Genomic DNA, 24203 nt, shown 5'->3' with positions numbered 1-24203 from the left:
AAGGAGCGCAAGGAATAGAGTGAATTGGATCGATGTGGTATACCGGGGTTGACGTGCTGTCAGTGGATTGAATCAAGGCATGTGAAGCGTCTGGGGTAAACCATGGAAAGCTGTGTAGGTATGTATATTTGCGTGTGTGGACGTATGTATATACATGTGTATGGGGGGGGTTGGGCCATTTCTTTCGTCTGTTTCCTTGCGCTACCTCGCAAACGCGGGAGACAGCGACAAAGTATAAAAAAAAAAAATATATATATATATATATATATATATATATATATATATATATATATATATATATATATATATATTTTTTTTTTGCTTTGTCGCTGTCTCCCACATTTGCGAGGTAGTGCAAGGAAACAGGAGACAAAAGAAATGGCCCAACCCACCCCCATACACATGTATATACATACGTCCACACACGCAAATATACATACCTACACAGCTTTCCATGGTTTACCCCAGACGCTTCACATGCCCTGATTCAATCCACTGACAGCACGTCAACCCCGGTATACCACATCGATCCAATTCACTCTATTCCTTGCGCTCCTTTCACCCTCCTGCATGTTCAGGCCCTGATCATACAAAATCTTTTTCACTCCATCTTTCCACCTCCAATTTGGTCTCCCTCTTCTCCTCGTTCCCTCCACCTCCGACACATATATCCTCTTGGTCAATCTTTCCTCACTCATTCTCTCCATGTGCCCAAACCATTTCAAAAAACCCTCTTCTGCTCTCTCAACCACGCTCTTTTTATTTCCACACATCTCTCTTACCCTTACGTTACTTACTCGATCAAACCACCTCACACCACACATTGTCCTCAAACATCTCATTTCCAGCACATCCATCCTCCTGCGCACCACTCTATCCATAGCCCACGCCTCGCAACCATACAACATTGTTGGAACCACTATTCCTTCAAACATACCCATCTTTGCTTTCGGAGATAATGCTCTCGACTTCCACACATTCTTCAATGCTCCCAGGATTTTTGCCCCCTCCCTCACCCTATGATCCACTTCCTCTTCTGTGGTTCCATCCGCTGCCAGATCCACTCCCAGATATCTAAAACACTTTACTTCCTCCAGTTTTTCTCCATTCAAACTTACCTCCCAATTGACTTGACCCTCAACCCTACTGTACCTAATAACCTTGCTCTTATTCACATTTACTCTTAACTTTCTTCTTTCACACACTTTACCAAACTCAGTCACCAGCTTCTGCAGTTTCTCACATGAATCAGCCACCAGCGCTGTATCATCAGTGAACAACAACTGACTCACTTCCCAAGCTCTCTCATCCCCAACAGACTTCATACTTGCCCCTCTTTCCAAAACTCTTGCATTTACCTCCCTAACAACCCCATCCATAAACAAATTAAACAATCATGGAGACATCACACACCCCTGCCGCAAACCTACATTCACTGAGAACCAATCACTTTCCTCTCTTCCTACACGTACACATGCCTTACATCCTCGATAAAAACTTTTCACTGCTTCTAACAACTTGCCTCCCACACCATATATTCTTAATACCTTCCACAGAGCATCTCTATCAACTCTATCATATGCCTTCTCCAGATCCATAAATGCTACATACAAATCCATTTGCTTTTCTAAGTAATTCTCACATACATTCTTCAAAGCAAACACCTGATCCACACATCCTCTACCACTTCTGAAACCACACTGCTCTTCCCCAATCTGATGCTCTGTACATGCCTTCACCCTCTCAATCAATACCCTCCCATATAATTTACCAGGAATACTCAACAAACTTATGCCTCTGTAATTTGAGCACTCACTCTTATCCCCTTTGCCTTTGTACAATGGCACTATGCACGCATTCCGCCAATCCTCAGGCACCTCACCATGAGTCATACCTACATTAAATAACCTTACCAACCAGTCAATAATACAGTCACCCCCTTTTTTAATAAAAAATAAAATATATATATATATATATATATATATATATATATATATATATATATATATATATATATATATATATATATATATATATATCCCTGGGGATGGGGAGAAAGAATACTTCCCACGTATTCCCTGCGTGTCGTAGAAGGCGACTAAAAGGGAAGGGAGCGGGCGGCTGGAAATCCTCCCCTCTCGTTTTTTTTTTTAATTTTTCCAAAGAAGGAACAGAGAAGGGGGCCAGGTGAGGATATTCCCTCAAAGGCCCAGTCCTCTGTTCTCAACGCTACCTCGCTATCGCGGGAAATGGCGAATAGTATGAAAAAAAAAAAATATATATATATATATATATATTTTTTTTTTTTTTTTTTTATACTTTGTCGCTGTCTCCCGCGTTTGCGAGGTAGCGCAAGGAAACAGACGAAAGAAATGGCCCAACCCCCCCCCCATACACATGTACATATACACGTCCACACACGCAAATATACATACCTACACAGCTTTCCATGGTTTACCCCGGACGCTTCACATGCCTTGATTCAATCCACTGACAGCACGTCAACCCCTGTATACCACATCGCTCCAATTCACTCTATTCCTTGCCCTCCTTTCCCCCTCCTGCATGTTCAGGCCCCGATCACACAAAATCCTTTTCACTCCATCTTTCCACCTCCAATTTGGTCTCCCTCTTCTCCTCGTTCCCTCCACCTTCGACACATATATCCTCTTGGTCAATCTTTCCTCACTCATTCTCTCCATGTGCCCAAACCATTTCAAAACACCCTCTTCTGCTCTCTCAACCACGCTCTTTTTATTTCCACACATCTCTCTTACCCTTACGTTACTTACTCGATCAAACCACCTCACACCACACATTGTCCTCAAACATCTCATTTCCAGCACATCCATCCTCCTGCGCACAACTCTATCCATAGCCCACGCCTCGCAACCATACAACATTGTTGGAACTACTATTCCTTCAAACATACCCATTTTTGCTTTCCGGGATAATGTTCTCAACTTCCACACATTTTTCAAGGCTCCCAAAATTTTCGCCCCCTCCCCCACCCTATGATCCACTTCCGCTTCCATGGTTCCATCCGCTGACAGATCCACTCCCAGATATCTAAAACACTTCACTTCCTCCAGTTTTTCACCATTCAAACTCACCTCCCAATTGACTTGACCCTCAACCCTACCGTACCTAATAACCTTGCTCTTATTCACATTTACTCTTAACTTTCTTCTTCCACACACTTTACCAAACTCCGTCACCAGCTTCTGCAGTTTCTCACATGAATCCGCCACCAGCGCTGTATCATCAGCGAACAACAACTGACTCACTTCCCAAGCTCTCTCATCCCCAACAGACTTCATACTTGCCCCTCTTTCCAAGACTCTTGCATTTACCTCCCTAACAACCCCATCCATAAACAAATTAAACAACCATGGAGACATCACACACCCCTGCCGCAAACCTACATTCACTGAGAACCAATCACTTTCCTCTCTTCCTACACGTACACATGCCTTACATCCTCGATAAAAACTTTTCACTGCTTCTAACAACTTGCCTCCCACACCATATATTCTTAATACCTTCCACAGAGCATCTCTATCAACTCTATCATATGCCTTCTCCAGATCCATAAATGCTACATACAAATCCATTTGCTTTTCTAAGTATTTCTCACATACATTCTTCAAAGCAAACACCTGATCCACACATCCTCTACCACTTCTGAAACCACACTGCTCTTCCCCAATCTGATGCTCTGTACATGCCTTCACCTTCTCAATCAATACCCTCCCATATAATTTACCAGAAATACTCAACAAACTTATACCTCTGTAATTTGAGCACTCACTCTTATCCCCTTTGCCTTTGTACAATGGCACTATGCACGCATTCCGCCAATCCTCAGGCACCTCACCATGAGTCATACATACATTAAATAACCTTACCAACCAGTCAACAATACAGTCACCCACTTTTTTAATAAATTCCACTGCAATACCATCCAAACCTGCTGCCTTGATGGCTTTCATCTTCCGCAAAGCTTTTACTACCTCTTCTCTGTTTACCAAATCATTTTCCCTCACCCTCTCACTTTGCACACCACCTCGACCCAAACACCCTATATCTGCCACTCTGTCATCAGACACATTCAACAAACCTTCAAAATACTCATTTCATCTCCTTCTCACATCACCACTACTTGTTATCACCTCCCCATTTACGCCCTTCACTGAAGTTCCCATTTGCTCCCTTGTCTTACGCACCCTATTTACCTCCTTCCAGAACATCTTTTTATTCTCCCTAAAATTTACTGATAGTCTCTCACCCCAACTCTCATTTGCCCTTTTTTTCACCTCTTGCACCTTTCTCTTGACCTCCTGTCTCTTTCTTTTATACTTCTCCCACTCAGTTGCATTTTTTCCCTGCAAAAATCGTATGTTTGAGGAAAGGAACCTGGATGTTTTGGCTCTGAGTGAAACGAAGCTCAAGGGTAAAGGGGAAGAGTGGTTTGGAAATGTCTGGGGAGTGAAGTCAGGGGTTAGTGAGAGGACAAGAGCAAGGGAAGGAGTAGCAATACTCCTGAAACAGGAGTTGTGGGAGTATGTGATAGAATGTAAGAAAGTAAATTCTCGATTAATATGGGTAAAATTGAAAGTTGATGGAGAGAGGTGGGTGATTATTGGTGCATATGCACCTGGGCATGAGAAGAAAGATCATGAGAGGCAAGTGTGTTGGGAGCAGCTAAATGAGTGTGTTAGCGGTTTTGATGCACGAGACCGTGTTATAGTGATGGGTGATTTGAATGCAAAGGTGAGTAATGTGGCAGTTGAGGGAATAATTGGTATGCATGGGGTGTTCAGTGTTGTAAATGGAAATGGTGAAGAGCTTGTAGATTTATGTGCTGATAAAGGACTGATGATTGGGAATACCTGGTTTAAAAAGCGAGATATACATAAGTATACTTATGTAAGTAGGAGAGATGGCCAGAGAGCGTTATTGGATTACGTGTTAATTGACAGGCGTGCGAAAGAGAGACTTTTGGATGTCAATGTGCTGAGAGGTGCAACTGGAGGGATGTCTGATCATTATCTTGTGGAGGCTAAGGTGAAGATTAGTATGGGTTTTCAGAAAAGAAGAGTGAATGTTGGGGTGAAGAAGGTGGTGAGAGTAAGTGAGCTTGGGAAGGAGACCTGTGTGAAGAAGTATCAGGAGAGACTGTGTACAGAATGGAAAAAGGTGAGAACAATGGAAGTAAGGGGAGTGGGGGAGGAATGGGATGTATTTAGGGAATCAGTGATGGATTGCGCAAAAGATGCTTGTGGCATGAGAAGAGTGGGAGGTGGGCTGTTTAGGAAGGGTAGTGAGTGGTGGGATGAAGAAGTAAGAGTATTAGTGAAAGAGAAGAGAGAGGCATTTGGACGATTTTTGCAGGGATATATATATATATATATATATATATATATATATATATATATATATATATATATATATATATATATACATAATTTACCAGGAATACTCAACAAACTTATACCTCTGTAATTTGAGCACTCACTCTTATCCCCTTTGCCTTTGTACAATGGCACTATGCACGCATTCCGCCAATCCTCAGGCACCTCACCATGAGTCATACATACATTAAATAACCTTACCAACCAGTCAACAATACAGTCACCCCCTTTTTTAATAAATTCCACTGCAATACCATCCAAACCTGCTGCCTTGCCGGCTTTCATCTTCCGTAAAGCTTTTACTACCTCTTCTCTGTTTACCAAATCATCTTCCCTAACCCTCTCACTTTGCACACCACCTCGCCCAAAACACCCTATATCTGCCACTCTATCATCAAACACATTCAACAAACCTTCAAAATACTCACTCCATCTCCTTCTCACATCACCACTACTTGTTATCACCTCCCCATTTGCGCCCTTCACTGAAGTTCCCATTTGCTCCCTTGTCTTACGCACTTTATTTACCTCCTTCCAGAACATCTTTTTATTCTCCCTAAAATTTAATGATACTCTCTCACCCCAACTCTCATTTACCCTTTTTTTCACCTCTTGCACCTTTCTCTTGACCTCCTGTCTCCTCCTTTTATACATCTCCCACTCAATTTCATTCTTTCCCTGCAAAAATCATCCAAATGCCTCTCTCTTCTCTTTCACTAATACTCTTACTTCTTCAACCCACCACTCACTACCCTTTCTAATCAACCCACCTCCCACTCTTCTCATGCCACAAGCATCTTTTGTGCAATCCATCACTGATTCCCTAAATACATCCCATTCCTCCCCCACTCCCCTTACTTCCATTGTTCTCACCTTTTTCCATTCTGTACTCAGTCTCTCCTGGTACTTCCTCACACAAGTCTCCTTCCCAAGCTCACTTACTCTCACCACCCTCTTCACCCCAACATTCACTCTTCTTTTCTGAAAACCCATACAAATCTTCACCTTAGCCTCCACAAGATAATGATCAGACATCCCTCCAGTTGCACCTCTCAGCACATTAACATCCAAAAGTCTCTCTTTCGTGCGCATGTCAATTAACACGTAATCCAATAACGCTCTCTGGCCATCTCTCCTACTTACATAAGTATACTTATGTATATCTCGCTTTTTAAACCAGGTATTCCCAATCATCAGTCCTTTTTCAGCACATAAATCTACAAGCTCTTCACCATTTCCATTTACAACACTGAACACCCCATGTATACGAATTATTCCCTCAACTGCCACATTACTCACCTTTGCATTCAAATCACCCATCACTATAACCCGGTCTCGTGCATCAAAACCACTAACACACTCATTCAGCTGCTCTCAAAACACTTGCCTCTCATGATCTTTCTTCTCATGCCCAGGTGCATATGCACCAATAATCACCCACCTCTCTCCATCAACTTTCAGTTTTACCCATATTAATCGAGAATTTACTTTCTTACATTCTATCACATACTCCCACAACTCCTGTTTCAGGAGTATTGCTACTCCTTCCCTTGCTCTTGTCTTCTCACTAACCCCTGACTTTACTCCCAAGACATTCCCAAACCACTCTTCCCCTTTACCCTTGAGCTTCGTTTCACTCAGAGCCAAAACATCCAGGTTCCTTTCCTCAAACATACTACCTGAACATGCAGGAGGGTGAAAGGAGGGCAAGGAATAGAGTGAATTGGATCGATGTGGTATACCGGGGTTGACATGCTGTCAGTGGATTGAATCAAGGCATGTGAAGCGTCCGGGGTAAACCATGGAAAGCTGTGTAGGTATGTATATTTGCCCTCCTTTCACCCTCCTGCATGCTCAGGCCACGATCACACAAAATCTTTTTCACTCCATCTTTCCACCTCCAATTTGGTCTCCCACTTCTCCTCGTTCCCTCCACCTCTGACACATATATCCTCTTGGTCAATCTTTCCTCACTCATTCTCTCCATGTGCCCAAACCATTTCAAAACACCCTCTTCTGCTCTCTCAACCACGCTCTTTTTATTTCCACACATCTCACTTACCCTTACGTTACTTACTCGATCAAACCACCTCACACCGCACATTGTCCTCAAACATCTCATTTCCAGCATATCCACCCTCCTGCGCACAACTCTGTCCATAGCCCATGCCTCGCAACCATACAACATTGTTGGAACCACTATTCCTTCAAACATACCCATTTTTGCTTTCCGAGATAATGTTCTCGACTTCCACACATTCTTCAAGGCTCCCAGGATTTTCGCCCCCTCCCCCACCCTATGATCCACTTCCGCTTCCATGGTTCCATCCGCTGCCAGATCCACTCCCAGATATCTAAAACACTTTACTTCCTCCAGTTTTTCTCCATTCAAACTTACCTCCCAATTGACTTGACCCTCAACCCTAGTGTACCTAATAACCTTGCTCTTATTCACATTTACTCTTAACTTTCTTCTTTCACACACTTTACCAAACTCAGTCACCAGCTTCTGCAGTTTCTCACATGAATCAGCCAACAGCGCTGTATCATCAGCGAACAACAACTGACTCACTTCCCAAGCTCTCTCATCCACAACATACTTCATACTTGCCCCTCTTTCCAAAACTCTTGCATTCACCTCCCTAACAACCCCATCCATAAACTAATTAAACAACCATGGAGACATCACACACCCCTGCCGCAAACCTACATTCACTGAGAACCAATCACTTTCCTCTCTTCCTACACGTACACATGCCTTACATCCTCGATAAAAACTTTTCACTGCTTCTAACAACTTGCCTCCCACACCATATATTCTTAATACCTTCCACAGAGCATCTCTATCAACTCTATCATATGCCTTCTCCAGATCCATAAATGCTACATACAAATCCATTTGCTTTTCTAAGTATTTCTCACACACATTCTTCAAAGCAAACACCTGATCCACACATCCTCTACCACTTCTGAAACCACACTGCTCTTCCCCAATCTGATGCTCTGTACATGCCTTCACCCTCTCAATCAATACCCTGTGTGTGTGTGTGTGTGTGTGTGTGTGTGTGTGTGTGTCTTTGTCTGTGTATACTTACTCACTTTCATCCATTCCAGGCGCTACCCCTGCCCCACAGGAAACAGCATCGCCACCCCCAGTGACAACGAGGCCGTGTCAGGAAACAGACGGAAAAAGGTCACATCCTCACATTCATTTTCCAGCTGTCATGTGTAATGCATTGAAACCACAGCTGCCTATCCACATCCAGGCCCCACAGACCTTTCCATGGTTTATCCCAGACGCCTCACATACCCTGCTTCCTTCCATTAACAGCACGACGATCCCACTATACCACATCGTTTTAATTCACTTTATTCTGTGCACACCTTGCACCCTCCTGCATATTGAGGCCCCGATAGCTCAAAATCTTTTTCACTACATTCCTCCCATATCCAATTTGATCTCCTGCTTCTCCTTTTTTCCTCCACCTTTGACACGTATGTTCTCTCTGTTAATCTTTCCTCACTCATATTCTCCATACATCCAGATCATTTCTACACAGCCTCTTCTGCCCTCTCAACCACTTTATTTCCGCACATCTTTCTTACCCTTTCTTTACTAACTCGATCAGACCACCTCACATCACATATTTTCCTCAAACATTTCATTTCGAACACATCCACCCTCCTTTATACAAATCTAACTATACCTCATGCCTCGCAACTATATGATATTGTTGGAACTATGAATCCTTCAAACATATTCATTTTGCCCACCGAGATAATTGTTGGAACTATGAATCCTTCAAACATATTCATTTTGCCCACCGAGATAACGTTCTCTCTTTCTGCACATTCTTCATCGCTTCCAGAACCTTCGCCCCTCCCACACTCTATGACTCACGTCCGCTTCAATGGTTCCATCCGCTGTCAAGTCCACTCCTAGATATCTTGAACACTTCAATTCCTCCTATTTTTCTCCATTCAAACTTACATGCCAAGTAACTTGTCTCTTAACCGTAACTTGTCTCTTAACCCTGCTGAAGCTAATAAACATGCCCCTATTCACATTTACTCTCAACTTTCTCCTTTCCATACTTTTCTAAACTCAGTCACCAACTTCTTGCACTTTTTCACTCGAATAAGCCACTAGAGCTGTATAATCGGTGAAAAACAGTTGACTCACTTCCCAGGCCCTCTCATCCCCAAGACTGCATATATGCCCCTTTCTCCAAAATTCTTCCTACTTGTGCAAAAGCCTTACACCTATAATGAAAATTTCTCACTGCCTCTAGTAGTTTACCTCCCACACTATATATTCTTTAGACCTTCCACATAGCATCTCTGTCAACTCTTGTTATATGCCTTCTACAGATTCATAAATGCCTCATACAAATCCATCAGCTCTTCTAAGTATATCTCACATACATTCTTCAAAGTAAACACCTTTAACACTAAGGAACCTGCTCCTCCCTAGTCTGATGCTCTGTACATGCCTTCACCCATTTCAATAAATACCCTTCTGCATAATTTTCCAGGTATAATTAACAAACTTATGCCTCTAAACCAAGATGTGAAAAAAGGAGAGATAGGTAGTATGTTTGAGGAAAGGAACCTGGATGTTTTGGCTCTGAGTGAAACGAAGCTCAAGGGTAAAGGGGAAGAGTGGTTTGGAAATGTCTGGGGAGTGAAGTCAGGGGTTAGTGAGAGGACAAGAGCAAGGGAAGGAGTAGCAATACTCCTGAAACAGGAGTTGTGGGAGTATGTGATAGAATGTAAGAAAGTAAATTCTCGATTAATATGGGTAAAATTGAAAGTTGATGGAGAGAGGTGGGTGATTATTGGTGCATATGCACCTGGGCATGAGAAGAAAGATCATGAGAGGCAAGTGTTTTGGGAGCAGCTAAATGAGTGTGTTAGCGGTTTTGATGCACGAGACCGGGTTATAGTGATGGGTGATTTGAATGCAAAGGTGAGTAATGTGGCAGTTGAGGGAATAATTGGTATGCATGGGGTGTTCAGTGTTGTAAATGGAAATGGTGAAGAGCTTGTAGATTTATGTGCTGAAAAAGGACTGATGATTGGGAATACCTGGTTTAAAAAGCGAGATATACATAAGTATACTTATGTAAGTAGGAGAGATGGCCAGAGAGCGTTATTGGATTACGTGTTAATTGACAGGCGTGCGAAAGAGAGACTTTTGGATGTCAATGTGCTGAGAGGTGCAACTGGAGGGATGTCTGATCATTATCTTGTGGAGGCTAAGGTGAAGATTAGTATGGGTTTTCAGAAAAGAAGAGTGAATGTTGGGGTGAAGAAGGTGGTGAGAGTAAGTGAGCTTGGGAAGGAGACCTGTGTGAAGAAGTATCAGGAGAGACTGTGTACAGAATGGAAAAAGGTGAGAACAATGGAAGTAAGGGGAGTGGGGGAGGAATGGGATGTATTTAGGGAATCAGTGATGGATTGCGCAAAAGATGCTTGTGGCATGAGAAGAGTGGGAGGTGGGCTGTTTAGGAAGGGTAGTGAGTGGTGGGATGAAGAAGTAAGAGTATTAGTGAAAGAGAAGAGAGAGGCATTTGGACGATTTTTGCAGGGATATATATATATATATATATATATATATATATATATATATATATATATATATATATATATATATATACATAATTTACCAGGAATACTCAACAAACTTATACCTCTGTAATTTGAGCACTCACTCTTATCCCCTTTGCCTTTGTACAATGGCACTATGCACGCATTCCGCCAATCCTCAGGCACCTCACCATGAGTCATACATACATTAAATAACCTTACCAACCAGTCAACAATACAGTCACCCCCTTTTTTAATAAATTCCACTGCAATACCATCCAAACCTGCTGCCTTGCCGGCTTTCATCTTCCGTAAAGCTTTTACTACCTCTTCTCTGTTTACCAAATCATCTTCCCTAACCCTCTCACTTTGCACACCACCTCGCCCAAAACACCCTATATCTGCCACTCTATCATCAAACACATTCAACAAACCTTCAAAATACTCACTCCATCTCCTTCTCACATCACCACTACTTGTTATCACCTCCCCATTTGCGCCCTTCACTGAAGTTCCCATTTGCTCCCTTGTCTTACGCACTTTATTTACCTCCTTCCAGAACATCTTTTTATTCTCCCTAAAATTTAATGATACTCTCTCACCCCAACTCTCATTTACCCTTTTTTTCACCTCTTGCACCTTTCTCTTGACCTCCTGTCTCCTCCTTTTATACATCTCCCACTCAATTTCATTCTTTCCCTGCAAAAATCATCCAAATGCCTCTCTCTTCTCTTTCACTAATACTCTTACTTCTTCAACCCACCACTCACTACCCTTTCTAATCAACCCACCTCCCACTCTTCTCATGCCACAAGCATCTTTTGTGCAATCCATCACTGATTCCCTAAATACATCCCATTCCTCCCCCACTCCCCTTACTTCCATTGTTCTCACCTTTTTCCATTCTGTACTCAGTCTCTCCTGGTACTTCCTCACACAAGTCTCCTTCCCAAGCTCACTTACTCTCACCACCCTCTTCACCCCAACATTCACTCTTCTTTTCTGAAAACCCATACAAATCTTCACCTTAGCCTCCACAAGATAATGATCAGACATCCCTCCAGTTGCACCTCTCAGCACATTAACATCCAAAAGTCTCTCTTTCGTGCGCATGTCAATTAACACGTAATCCAATAACGCTCTCTGGCCATCTCTCCTACTTACATAAGTATACTTATGTATATCTCGCTTTTTAAACCAGGTATTCCCAATCATCAGTCCTTTTTCAGCACATAAATCTACAAGCTCTTCACCATTTCCATTTACAACACTGAACACCCCATGTATACGAATTATTCCCTCAACTGCCACATTACTCACCTTTGCATTCAAATCACCCATCACTATAACCCGGTCTCGTGCATCAAAACCACTAACACACTCATTCAGCTGCTCTCAAAACACTTGCCTCTCATGATCTTTCTTCTCATGCCCAGGTGCATATGCACCAATAATCACCCACCTCTCTCCATCAACTTTCAGTTTTACCCATATTAATCGAGAATTTACTTTCTTACATTCTATCACATACTCCCACAACTCCTGTTTCAGGAGTATTGCTACTCCTTCCCTTGCTCTTGTCTTCTCACTAACCCCTGACTTTACTCCCAAGACATTCCCAAACCACTCTTCCCCTTTACCCTTGAGCTTCGTTTCACTCAGAGCCAAAACATCCAGGTTCCTTTCCTCAAACATACTACCTGAACATGCAGGAGGGTGAAAGGAGGGCAAGGAATAGAGTGAATTGGATCGATGTGGTATACCGGGGTTGACATGCTGTCAGTGGATTGAATCAAGGCATGTGAAGCGTCCGGGGTAAACCATGGAAAGCTGTGTAGGTATGTATATTTGCCCTCCTTTCACCCTCCTGCATGCTCAGGCCACGATCACACAAAATCTTTTTCACTCCATCTTTCCACCTCCAATTTGGTCTCCCACTTCTCCTCGTTCCCTCCACCTCTGACACATATATCCTCTTGGTCAATCTTTCCTCACTCATTCTCTCCATGTGCCCAAACCATTTCAAAACACCCTCTTCTGCTCTCTCAACCACGCTCTTTTTATTTCCACACATCTCACTTACCCTTACGTTACTTACTCGATCAAACCACCTCACACCGCACATTGTCCTCAAACATCTCATTTCCAGCATATCCACCCTCCTGCGCACAACTCTGTCCATAGCCCATGCCTCGCAACCATACAACATTGTTGGAACCACTATTCCTTCAAACATACCCATTTTTGCTTTCCGAGATAATGTTCTCGACTTCCACACATTCTTCAAGGCTCCCAGGATTTTCGCCCCCTCCCCCACCCTATGATCCACTTCCGCTTCCATGGTTCCATCCGCTGCCAGATCCACTCCCAGATATCTAAAACACTTTACTTCCTCCAGTTTTTCTCCATTCAAACTTACCTCCCAATTGACTTGACCCTCAACCCTAGTGTACCTAATAACCTTGCTCTTATTCACATTTACTCTTAACTTTCTTCTTTCACACACTTTACCAAACTCAGTCACCAGCTTCTGCAGTTTCTCACATGAATCAGCCAACAGCGCTGTATCATCAGCGAACAACAACTGACTCACTTCCCAAGCTCTCTCATCCACAACATACTTCATACTTGCCCCTCTTTCCAAAACTCTTGCATTCACCTCCCTAACAACCCCATCCATAAACTAATTAAACAACCATGGAGACATCACACACCCCTGCCGCAAACCTACATTCACTGAGAACCAATCACTTTCCTCTCTTCCTACACGTACACATGCCTTACATCCTCGATAAAAACTTTTCACTGCTTCTAACAACTTGCCTCCCACACCATATATTCTTAATACCTTCCACAGAGCATCTCTATCAACTCTATCATATGCCTTCTCCAGATCCATAAATGCTACATACAAATCCATTTGCTTTTCTAAGTATTTCTCACACACATTCTTCAAAGCAAACACCTGATCCACACATCCTCTACCACTTCTGAAACCACACTGCTCTTCCCCAATCTGATGCTCTGTACATGCCTTCACCCTCTCAATCAATACCCTGTGTGTGTGTGTGTGTGTGTGTGTGTGTGTGTGTGTGTCTTTGTCTGTGTATACTTACTCACTTTCATCCATTCCAGGCGCTACCCTGCCCCACAGGAAACAGCATCGCCACCCCCAGTGACAACGAGGCCGTGTCAGGAAACAGACGGAAAAAGGTCACATCCTCACATTCATTTTCCAGCTGTCATGTGTAATGCATTGAAACCACAGCTGCCTATCCACATCCAGGCCCCACAGACCTTTCCATGGTTTATCCCAGACGCCTCACATACCCTGCTTCCTTCCATTAACAGCACGACGATCCCACTATACCACATCGTTTTAATTCACTTTATTCTGTGCACACCTTGCACCCTCCTGCATATTGAGGCCCCGATAGCTCAAAATCTTTTTCACTACATTCTCCCATATCCAATTTGATCTCCTGCTTCTCCTTTTTTCCTCCACCTTTGACACGTATGTTCTCTCTGTTAATCTTTCCTCACTCATATTCTCCATACATCCAGATCATTTCTACACAGCCTCTTCTGCCCTCTCAACCACTTTATTTCCGCACATCTTTCTTACCCTTTCTTTACTAACTCGATCAGACCACCTCACATCACATATTTTCCTCAAACATTTCATTTCGAACACATCCACCCTCCTTTATACAAATCTAACTATACCTCATGCCTCGCAACTATATGATATTGTTGGAACTATGAATCCTTCAAACATATTCATTTTGCCCACCGAGATAATTGTTGGAACTATGAATCCTTCAAACATATTCATTTTGCCCACCGAGATAACGTTCTCTCTTTCTGCACATTCTTCATCGCTTCCAGAACCTTCGCCCCTCCCACACTCTATGACTCACGTCCGCTTCAATGGTTCCATCCGCTGTCAAGTCCACTCCTAGATATCTTGAACACTTCAATTCCTCCTATTTTTCTCCATTCAAACTTACATGCCAAGTAACTTGTCTCTTAACCGTAACTTGTCTCTTAACCCTGCTGAAGCTAATAAACATGCCCCTATTCACATTTACTCTCAACTTTCTCCTTTCCATACTTTTCTAAACTCAGTCACCAACTTCTTGCACTTTTTCACTCGAATAAGCCACTAGAGCTGTATAATCGGTGAAAAACAGTTGACTCACTTCCCAGGCCCTCTCATCCCCAAGACTGCATATATGCCCCTTTCTCCAAAATTCTTCCTACTTGTGCAAAAGCCTTACACCTATAATGAAAATTTCTCACTGCCTCTAGTAGTTTACCTCCCACACTATATATTCTTTAGACCTTCCACATAGCATCTCTGTCAACTCTTGTTATATGCCTTCTACAGATTCATAAATGCCTCATACAAATCCATCAGCTCTTCTAAGTATATCTCACATACATTCTTCAAAGTAAACACCTTTAACACTAAGGAACCTGCTCCTCCCTAGTCTGATGCTCTGTACATGCCTTCACCCATTTCAATAAATACCCTTCTGCATAATTTTCCAGGTATAATTAACAAACTTATGCCTCTAAACCAAGATGTGAAAAAAGGAGAGATAGGTAGTATGTTTGAGGAAAGGAACCTGGATGTTTTGGCTCTGAGTGAAACGAAGCTCAAGGGTAAAGGGGAAGAGTGGTTTGGAAATGTCTGGGGAGTGAAGTCAGGGGTTAGTGAGAGGACAAGAGCAAGGGAAGGAGTAGCAATACTCCTGAAACAGGAGTTGTGGGAGTATGTGATAGAATGTAAGAAAGTAAATTCTCGATTAATATGGGTAAAATTGAAAGTTGATGGAGAGAGGTGGGTGATTATTGGTGCATATGCACCTGGGCATGAGAAGAAAGATCATGAGAGGCAAGTGTTTTGGGAGCAGCTAAATGAGTGTGTTAGCGGTTTTGATGCACGAGACCGGGTTATAGTGATGGGTGATTTGAATGCAAAGGTGAGTAATGTGGCAGTTGAGGGAATAATTGGTATGCATGGGGTGTTCAGTGTTGTAAATGGAAATGGTGAAGAGCTTGTAGATTTATGTGCTGAAAAAGGACTGATGATTGGGAATACCTGGTTTAAAAAGCGAGATATACATAAGTATACTTATGTAAGTAGGAGAGATGGCCAGAGAGCGTTATTGGATTACGTGTTAATTGACAGGCGTGCGAAAGAGAGACTTTTGGATGTTAATGTGCTGAGAGGTGCAACTGGAGGGATGTCTGATCATTATCTTGTGGAGGCTAAGGTGAAGATTAGTATGGGTTTTCAGAAAAGAGGAGTGAATGTTGGGGTGAAGAAGGTGGTGAGAGTAAGTGAGCTTGGGAAGGAGACCTGTGTGGGGAAGTACCAGGAGAGACTGTGTACAGAATGGAAAAAGGTGAGAACAATGGAAGTAAGGGGAGTGGGGGAGGAATGGGATGTATTTAGGGAATCAGTGATGGATTGCGCAAAAGATGCTTGTGGCATGAGAAGAGTGGGAGGTGGGCTGTTTAGAAAGGGTAGTGAGTGGTGGGATGAAGAAGTAAGAGTATTAGTGAAAGAGAAGAGAGAGGCATTTGGACGATTTTTGCAGGGAAAAAATGCAATTGAGTGGGAGAAGTATAAAAGAAAGAGACAGGAGGTCAAGAGAAAGGTGCAAGAGGTGAAAAAAAGGGCAAATGAGAGTTGGGGTGAGAGACTATCAGTAAATTTTAGGGAGAATAAAAAGATGTTCTGGAAGGAGGTAAATAGGGTGCGTAAGACAAGGGAGCAAATGGGAACTTCAGTGAAGGGCGTAAATGGGGAGGTGATAACAAGTAGTGGTGATGTGAGAAGGAGATGGAATGAGTATTTTGAAGGTTTGTTGAATGTGTCTGATGACAGAGTGGCAGATATAGGGTGTTTTGGACGAGGTGGTGTGCAAAGTGAGAGGGTTAGGGAAAATGATTTGGTAAACAGAGAAGAGGTAGTAAAAGCTTTGCGGAAGATGAAAGCCGGCAAGGCAGCAGGTTTGGATGGTATTGCAGTGGAATTTATTAAAAAAGGGGGTGACTGTATTGTTGACTGGTTGGTAAGGTTATTTAATGTATGTATGACTCATGGTGAGGTGCCTGAGGATTGGCGGAATGCGTGCATAGTGCCATTGTACAAAGGCAAAGGGGATAAGAGTGAGTGCTCAAATTACAGAGGTATAAGTTTGTTGAGTATTCCTGGTAAATTATATGGGAGGGTATTGATTGAGAGGGTGAAGGCATGTACAGAGCATCAGATTGGGGAAGAGCAGTGCGGTTTCAGAAGTGGTAGAGGATGTGTGGATCAGGTGTTTGCCTTGAAGAATGTATGTGAGAAATACTTAGAAAAGCAAATGGATTTGTATGTAGCATTTATGGATCTGGAGAAGGCATATGATAGAGTTGATAGAGATGCTCTGTGGAAGGTATTAAGAATATATGGTGTGGGAGGCAAGTTGTTAGAAGCAGTGAAAAGTTTTTATCGAGGATGTAAGGCATGTGTACGTGTAGGAAGAGAGGAAAGTGATTGGTTCTCAGTGAATGTAGGTTTGCGGCAGGGGTGTGTGATGTCTCCATGGTTGTTTAATTTGTTTATGGATGGGGTTGTTAGGGAGGTAAATGCAAGAGTCCTGGAAAGAGGGGCAAGTATGAAGTCTGTTGGGGATGAGAGAGCTTGGGAAGTGAGTCAGTTGTTGTTCGCTGATGATACAGCGCTGGTGGCTGATTCATGTGAGAAACTGCAGAAGCTGGTGACGGAGTTTGGTAAAGTGTGTGGAAGAAGAAAGTTAAGAGTAAATGTGAATAAGAGCAAGGTTATTAGGTACAGTAGGGTTGAGGGTCAAGTCAATTGGGAGGTGAGTTTGAATGGAGAAAAACTGGAGGAAGTGAAGTGTTTTAGATATCTGGGAGTGGATCTGTCAGCGGATGGAACCATGGAAGCGGAAGTGGATCATAGGGTGGGGGAGGGGGCGAAAATTTTGGGAGCCTTGAAAAATGTGTGGAAGTCGAGAACATTATCTCGGAAAGCAAAAATGGGTATGTTTGAAGGAATAGTGGTTCCAACAATGTTGTATGGTTGCGAGGCGTGGGCTATGGATAGAGTTGTGCGCAGGAGGATGGATGTGCTGGAAATGAGATGTTTGAGGACAATGTGTGGTGTGAGGTGGTTTGATCGAGTAAGTAACGTAAGGGTAAGAGAGATGTGTGGAAATAAAAAGAGCGTGGTTGAGAGAGCAGAAGAGGGTGTTTTGAAATGGTTTGGGCACATGGAGAGAATGAGTGAGGAAAGATTGACCAAGAGGATATATGTGTCGGAGGTGGAGGGAACGAGGAGAAGAGGGAGACCAAATTGGAGGTGGAAAGATGGAGTGAAAAAGATTTTGTGTGATCGGGGCCTGAACATGCAGGAGGGTGAAAGGAGGGCAAGGAATAGAGTGAATTGGAGCGATGTGGTATACAGGGGTTGACGTGCTGTCAGTGGATTGAATCAAGGCATGTGAAGCGTCTGGGGTAAACCATGGAAAGCTGTGTAGGTATGTATATTTGCGTGTGTGGACGTGTGTATGTACATGTGTATGGGGGGGGGGGGTTTGGGCCATTTCTTTCGTCTGTTTCCTTGTGCTACCTCGCAAACGCGGGAGACAGCGACAAAGTATAAAAAAAAAAAAAAAAAAAAAAAAAAATGCCTCTAATATGAATGCTCACCTTTATCCCCTTTACCTTTGTACAATCCTCAGGCTTTTTAACATGATCCATACATACATTTAATATGCTTACCAATCAATCAACAACACTGTCACCCCCTTTCTTAATAAATTCAACTGCAGCACCATCTAGTCCCGTCGCCTTGCTGGATTTCATCATCTGCAAGGCTTTCACCACCTCTTCTCTCTTCACCAAACCACTCTCCTCAACTCTCTTACTTCGCAGACCACCCCAACCAAAACCCCCTACATCTGCCACTCTTATCATCAAACGCATACAGAAATCCTTCGAAATACTCACTCCATCTCTACCTGTTATCACTTCCTCCCTTAACCAGTGTTACCATTTGTTCCCTTTTCTTTAACACATTCTTTACCTCCTTCCAAAACATCTTTTATTCATCTTAAAGGTTAATGATGCTCCCTCTACCCATCTCTCATTTGCCCTTTTTCAACCCTTGCACCTCTTGACCTCCTGCCGTTTTATCTTAAACATCTCCCAGTCATTTGCACTCCTTCTTTGTAAGTACCATCCAAACGCCTCTCTTTTCTCTTTCACTAACAACTTTACTTCTTCATCCCACTATTCACTACCCTTTCTAATCTGCCCACCTCCCACTTTCTCATGCCTCATACATCTCTTGCACATGCCATCACTGCTTCCCTAAATACATCCCATTCCTCACCCACTCCCCTTACATCATTTGCTCTCACCTTTTGCCATTCTGCACTCAATCTTTCCTGGTACTTCTTCACGCAAGTGTCCTTTCCAAGCTCACTTACTCTCTCCATTTTCTTCTCCCCTATATTCTCTCATCTTTTTTGAAAACCTCTACAAGATAGTGATCACAATTCTTACCAGTTACCCTCTCATCATATTTACATCCTAAAGCTCTCTTTTACATGTTTATCAACTATTGTGTAATCTAATAATGCCCCTTGACCATCTCTCTTCCTCACATATGTATACTTGTTTATATCTCTCTTTTTAAATTGGGTATTCCCAGTCACCAATCCGTTTTTCAGCACACAAATCCACAAGCTCCTCACCATTTCCATTGTCAACACTGAATGCCCCATGTGCACCAATTATACCCTCAGCTGCCACATTACTCACCTTTCCATTTAGATCACCCTTCACTAAATGCCTGGTCTTGTGCACCACAACTGCTGACACGCTCACTCAGCTGCTCCCAAAACATTTGCCTCTCGTGATCTTTCTTCTCATGACCAGGTGCATAAGCACCAATAATAACCCATCTCTTGCCATCCTCTATCTGTTTCACCCACATCAATCAAGGGTTTACTTCCTTGCATTGCACTCTATCACACACTCCAACAACTCCTGCTTCAGGAGCGGTGCTACGCCTTCTGTTGCCCTTGTTCTCTCACCAACCCCTGACTTTACTCCCAAGACATTTCCAAATTATTTTTCCCCTTTTCTCATAAGCTTCGATTTACTTAGAGCCAGAACATCCAGGTTTCTTTTCTCAAACATACCACTTGTCTCACCCCAGTCTGAGCCTTCGTGGAGGCTGAGCACTCCCCCTTGACTCCTTGAGAAATTGAAATGTGAGAAGGGGAGTGTTTCCAGCCCCCCACCTCTTTTAGTCACCTTTTGTGGCACGTGGGGAGAAAAGAAACTTGGAAAACAACTTGAATATGGTACTGGCCAAAGAAAGTGCTTCTGATTATCATACTTTAACAGTTATCAAAAAGAACCAGAAAACATTTTAGTGTTTACTAGTTATCCAGATAATGAATCTATGGTTGAAAATTTTGTCCAAAACTTTACTGTAGATGTTGAAAAGTCTAAAGATGTTGTGAAAATAAACTTTTGAGTTCAGAGAGACCAGTGACACATGTCAGGAATAAAGGAAAAAATTTACATATTGACAGAGTAGGTGAAAACCATAGATGTTCAGGAGACCCACTTGATGATGTATGAAAAATTATACAAGAAATGGAACTAGAAATCTGTCATGGTGCTGACTAGCCAGATCTGTATATTTTGGAAGTGGACATGAGAAAAATGTTTGTATCTCTGTATACATCACTTGATTTAGAAAAACTTTTCCCAACGACATTCATGAAGTCAGGAAGGATATCCCTCATCTGTATGACTTTTTCTCATTTCACAAGAATATCTGGCACTGGATTTTAGTTTATAAATTAATTTATTTTATATACTACATAAAATAGATATTCAATAACAAAGTTCTATCAGAATATTTGGTGTACTGATGTTCTTTATTTGATTTTGACAACCGGTCATCACATATCACTTTCATATTTTAGGCCCAATGTATTTGTAAAGTTGTTAATTGTGGAATGAGATAGTATTTTAGGAACTCTTGCTCATACTTTAAGGCTTCATGACTCCTTGAACCTCATCAGCATGATTCAAGTGCTCAGACTTTTGCATACTTATCTTTTTACTCTTTTTTGCATAACAGGCAAATGCAGCTTGCTTTTTACCGTAACGATTTATACTGTCAGTGTGAAAGTTGATTCAAACAGAAGAATTAAATGTAAGTAGGATTATAGCATTGATAGAAATAAAAGAGTGGCACCATATAATAAAGCTGGAGAATTTGGGGTGCATTTTGGGGGCTTTGAAGTAGCTTGATAAATGAAGGGTCCTTCAGTGTGTGTTGTGTGTGTGTGTGTGTGTGTGTGTGCCACCTACCTTACGTGGTTCAACAAAATCTGATATTAGTATGAACGCTGAGTTAATGATGTAAACCCACATAGAGTGTACACTATGAAGCAGAGCATAACAAAAGTAGCTCAAAATGATAAAAAATGAATGATGCACGTAGAATATGCCGTTGTAGTGGAAGGAGTGGAAGTGTAACATGTTATGGGAATGATATTACTTCGATAAGAATCATGAGATTATGCTAGCCTGTAATTGTAAGAATACTTTGAATATAAAAAGATCAGTATTGATAATGTATTGATTCATTGTTACCTCAATTTTTTTTCCAGTCTTTTCATATTATGAATGCAAATTTTTTTGTAGTGATATTTTCTGAGCCTAAGAAGAATTTAGAGCATCTTGAAAAAATATCATGTTCATAATTTGCATTTTACCACTTAATGTATGGATATATATTTTTCCATTCTTTAACTTGTTTAGGGTTCACGTGAAAATGCGTTTCAAGAGGAAACGCACAAATGGTTCATTCTGAACTTTTAAGTGCACAGCTATCCCAGCTGTTAATCCTCCCTGTACCTACAGGATTGGTTGACATATAGGCGACTGGTATTATCTTAGATATATCTTAACTTGCCTTGCCTTCCTGTCTCAGGATCTTTTACTCCCACAGTGCTCATGAGGCCAGCCATGTCCATTGTGGAGAACCACTGGATTGTACTTGACCCCAGTGTGTAATATGGCTTACTGTCTAGGATTTTAACTCTTGCTAAGTATAATTCCTTCTGACGTAAGGCTTTTCTAAATGTCAACAAAGCATGCCTTCCAATTTAAATGAAGGTGGGGAAAGGTGTGTTGGACATCTTTTTGGGTGGACACTGTTAGCCGTAGAAGCTCCAACTTGTTATTCTGGGAGTTTTGCCTGCACTAACTACAGCTGCGTGTGAAGTAAGGAACTGTATGTACTGATAAAGTAGAACTTCCTGTTGAAATGAGGAGGGAAAGAGGCAAACCATACAAGTATGTCTTCAAGTACTCTTGCAATGTTTAGAGCAGAAGAATTAAACTTTAATGGCACATTTGAGCTAACCAAGAACATATCAGTCACCCCTTCCCGTCTTAAATTACAAATATTAAGAAAAGGCAAACCCAGGAAAGAACAACTATATATGTTCATTTCCTTTATTGATATAAGATTCTTCATTAACTAGTTTATAGTAATATAACATTCAATTAAATAAAAAAAAAAGAAAATTCAACTGTTCTTGCAAGTTCTGAAGAAATTCCATCATATAGGTGGAGGGAACGAGGAGAAGTGGGAGACCAAATTGTAGGTGGAAAGATGGAGTGAAAAAGATTTTGAGTGATCGGGGCATGAACATGCAGGAGGGTGAAAGGCGTGCAAGAAATTGAGTGAATTGGAACGATGTTGTATACTACCGGATCGACGTGCTGTTAATGGATTGAACCAGGGCATGTGAAGCCTCTGGGGTAAACCATGGAAAGTTCTGTGGGCCTGGATGTGGACAGGGAGCTGTGGTTTCGGTGCATTATTACATGGCAGCTAGAGACTGAGTGTGAATGAATGTGGCCTTTGTTGTCTTTTCCTAGCGCTACCTCGCGCACATGAGCGATGAGGGGGTTGTTATTCCATGTGTGGCGGGGTGGCGATGGGAATGAATAAAGGCAGACAGTATGAATTATGTACATGTGTATAAATGTATATGTGTGTGTATATATATATGTATACGTTGAGATGTATAGGTATGTATATTTGCGTGTGTGGACGTGTATGTATATACATGTGTATCTGGGTGGGTTGGGCCATTCTTTCGTCTGTTTCCTTGCGCTACCTCGCTAACGCGGGAGACAGGGACAAAGCAAAATGATATATATATATATATATATATATATATATATATATATATATATATATATATATATATATATATATATATATATAATTTTGCTTTGTCACTGTCTCCTGTGTTTGCGAGGTAGCGCAAGGAAACAGATGAAAGAAATGGCCCAACCCACCCAGATACACATGTATATACATACACGCCCACACACGCAAATATACATACCTATACATCTCAGTGTACACATATAAATATACACACAGACATATATATATATATATATATATATATATATATATATATATATATATATATATATATATATATATATATATATACACACATGTACATAATTCATAGTCTGCCTTTATTTATTCCCATCGCCACCTCGCCACACATGGAATAACAACCCCCTCCCCACTCATGTGTGCGAGGTAGCGCTAGGAAAAGACAACAAAGGCCCCATTTGTTCCACTCAGTCTCTAGCTGTCATGTAATAATGCCCGAAACCACAGCTCCCTCTCCACATGCAGGCCCCACAGAACTTTCCATGCTTTACCCCAGACGCTTCACATGCCCTGATTCAATCCATTGACAGCACGTCGACCCCGGTATACCACGTCGATCCAATTCGCTCTATTCCTTGCCCGCCTTTCACCCTCCTGCATGTTCAGGCCCCGATCACTCAAAATCTTTTTCACTCCATCTTTCCACCTCCAATTTGGTCTCCCACTTCTCCTCATTCCCTCCACCTCTGACACATATATCCTCTTGGTCAATCTTTCCTCACTCATTCTCTCCATGTGCCCAAACCATTTCAAAACACCCTCTTCTCCTCTCTCAACCACGCTCTTTTTATTGCCACACATCTCTCTTACCCTATTATTATTTACTAGATCAAACCACCTCACACCACACCACATATTGTCCTCAAACATCTCATTTCCAG

General features: G+C 42.1%; 1 protein-coding gene across 3 annotated transcripts in view; it reads left to right on the top strand.

Annotated features, from left to right (window-relative positions):
* LOC139765461 (decapping and exoribonuclease protein-like) overlaps positions 1 to 15824 on the top strand; it is a 162033-nt gene extending 146209 nt beyond the window's left edge. The window contains exon 10 of one of the 3 annotated variants that reach the window (XM_071692833.1): positions 14139 to 15824. The gene's annotated coding sequence lies outside the window, so the exon portion shown is untranslated. The remainder of the gene's footprint in view (positions 1 to 14138) is intronic. The other 2 variants (XM_071692834.1, XM_071692832.1) reach the window with 2 other exon arrangements.
* Positions 15825 to 24203: the final 8379 nt, after the last annotated feature.

The sequence above is a fragment of the Panulirus ornatus genome, chromosome 55 (genome assembly GCF_036320965.1).
Source record: "Panulirus ornatus isolate Po-2019 chromosome 55, ASM3632096v1, whole genome shotgun sequence".
NCBI lineage: Eukaryota > Metazoa > Arthropoda > Malacostraca > Decapoda > Palinuridae > Panulirus > Panulirus ornatus.
The sequence above is the reverse complement of the archived record's forward strand: the minus strand, read 5'-3'. Positions and strand labels throughout refer to the sequence as shown.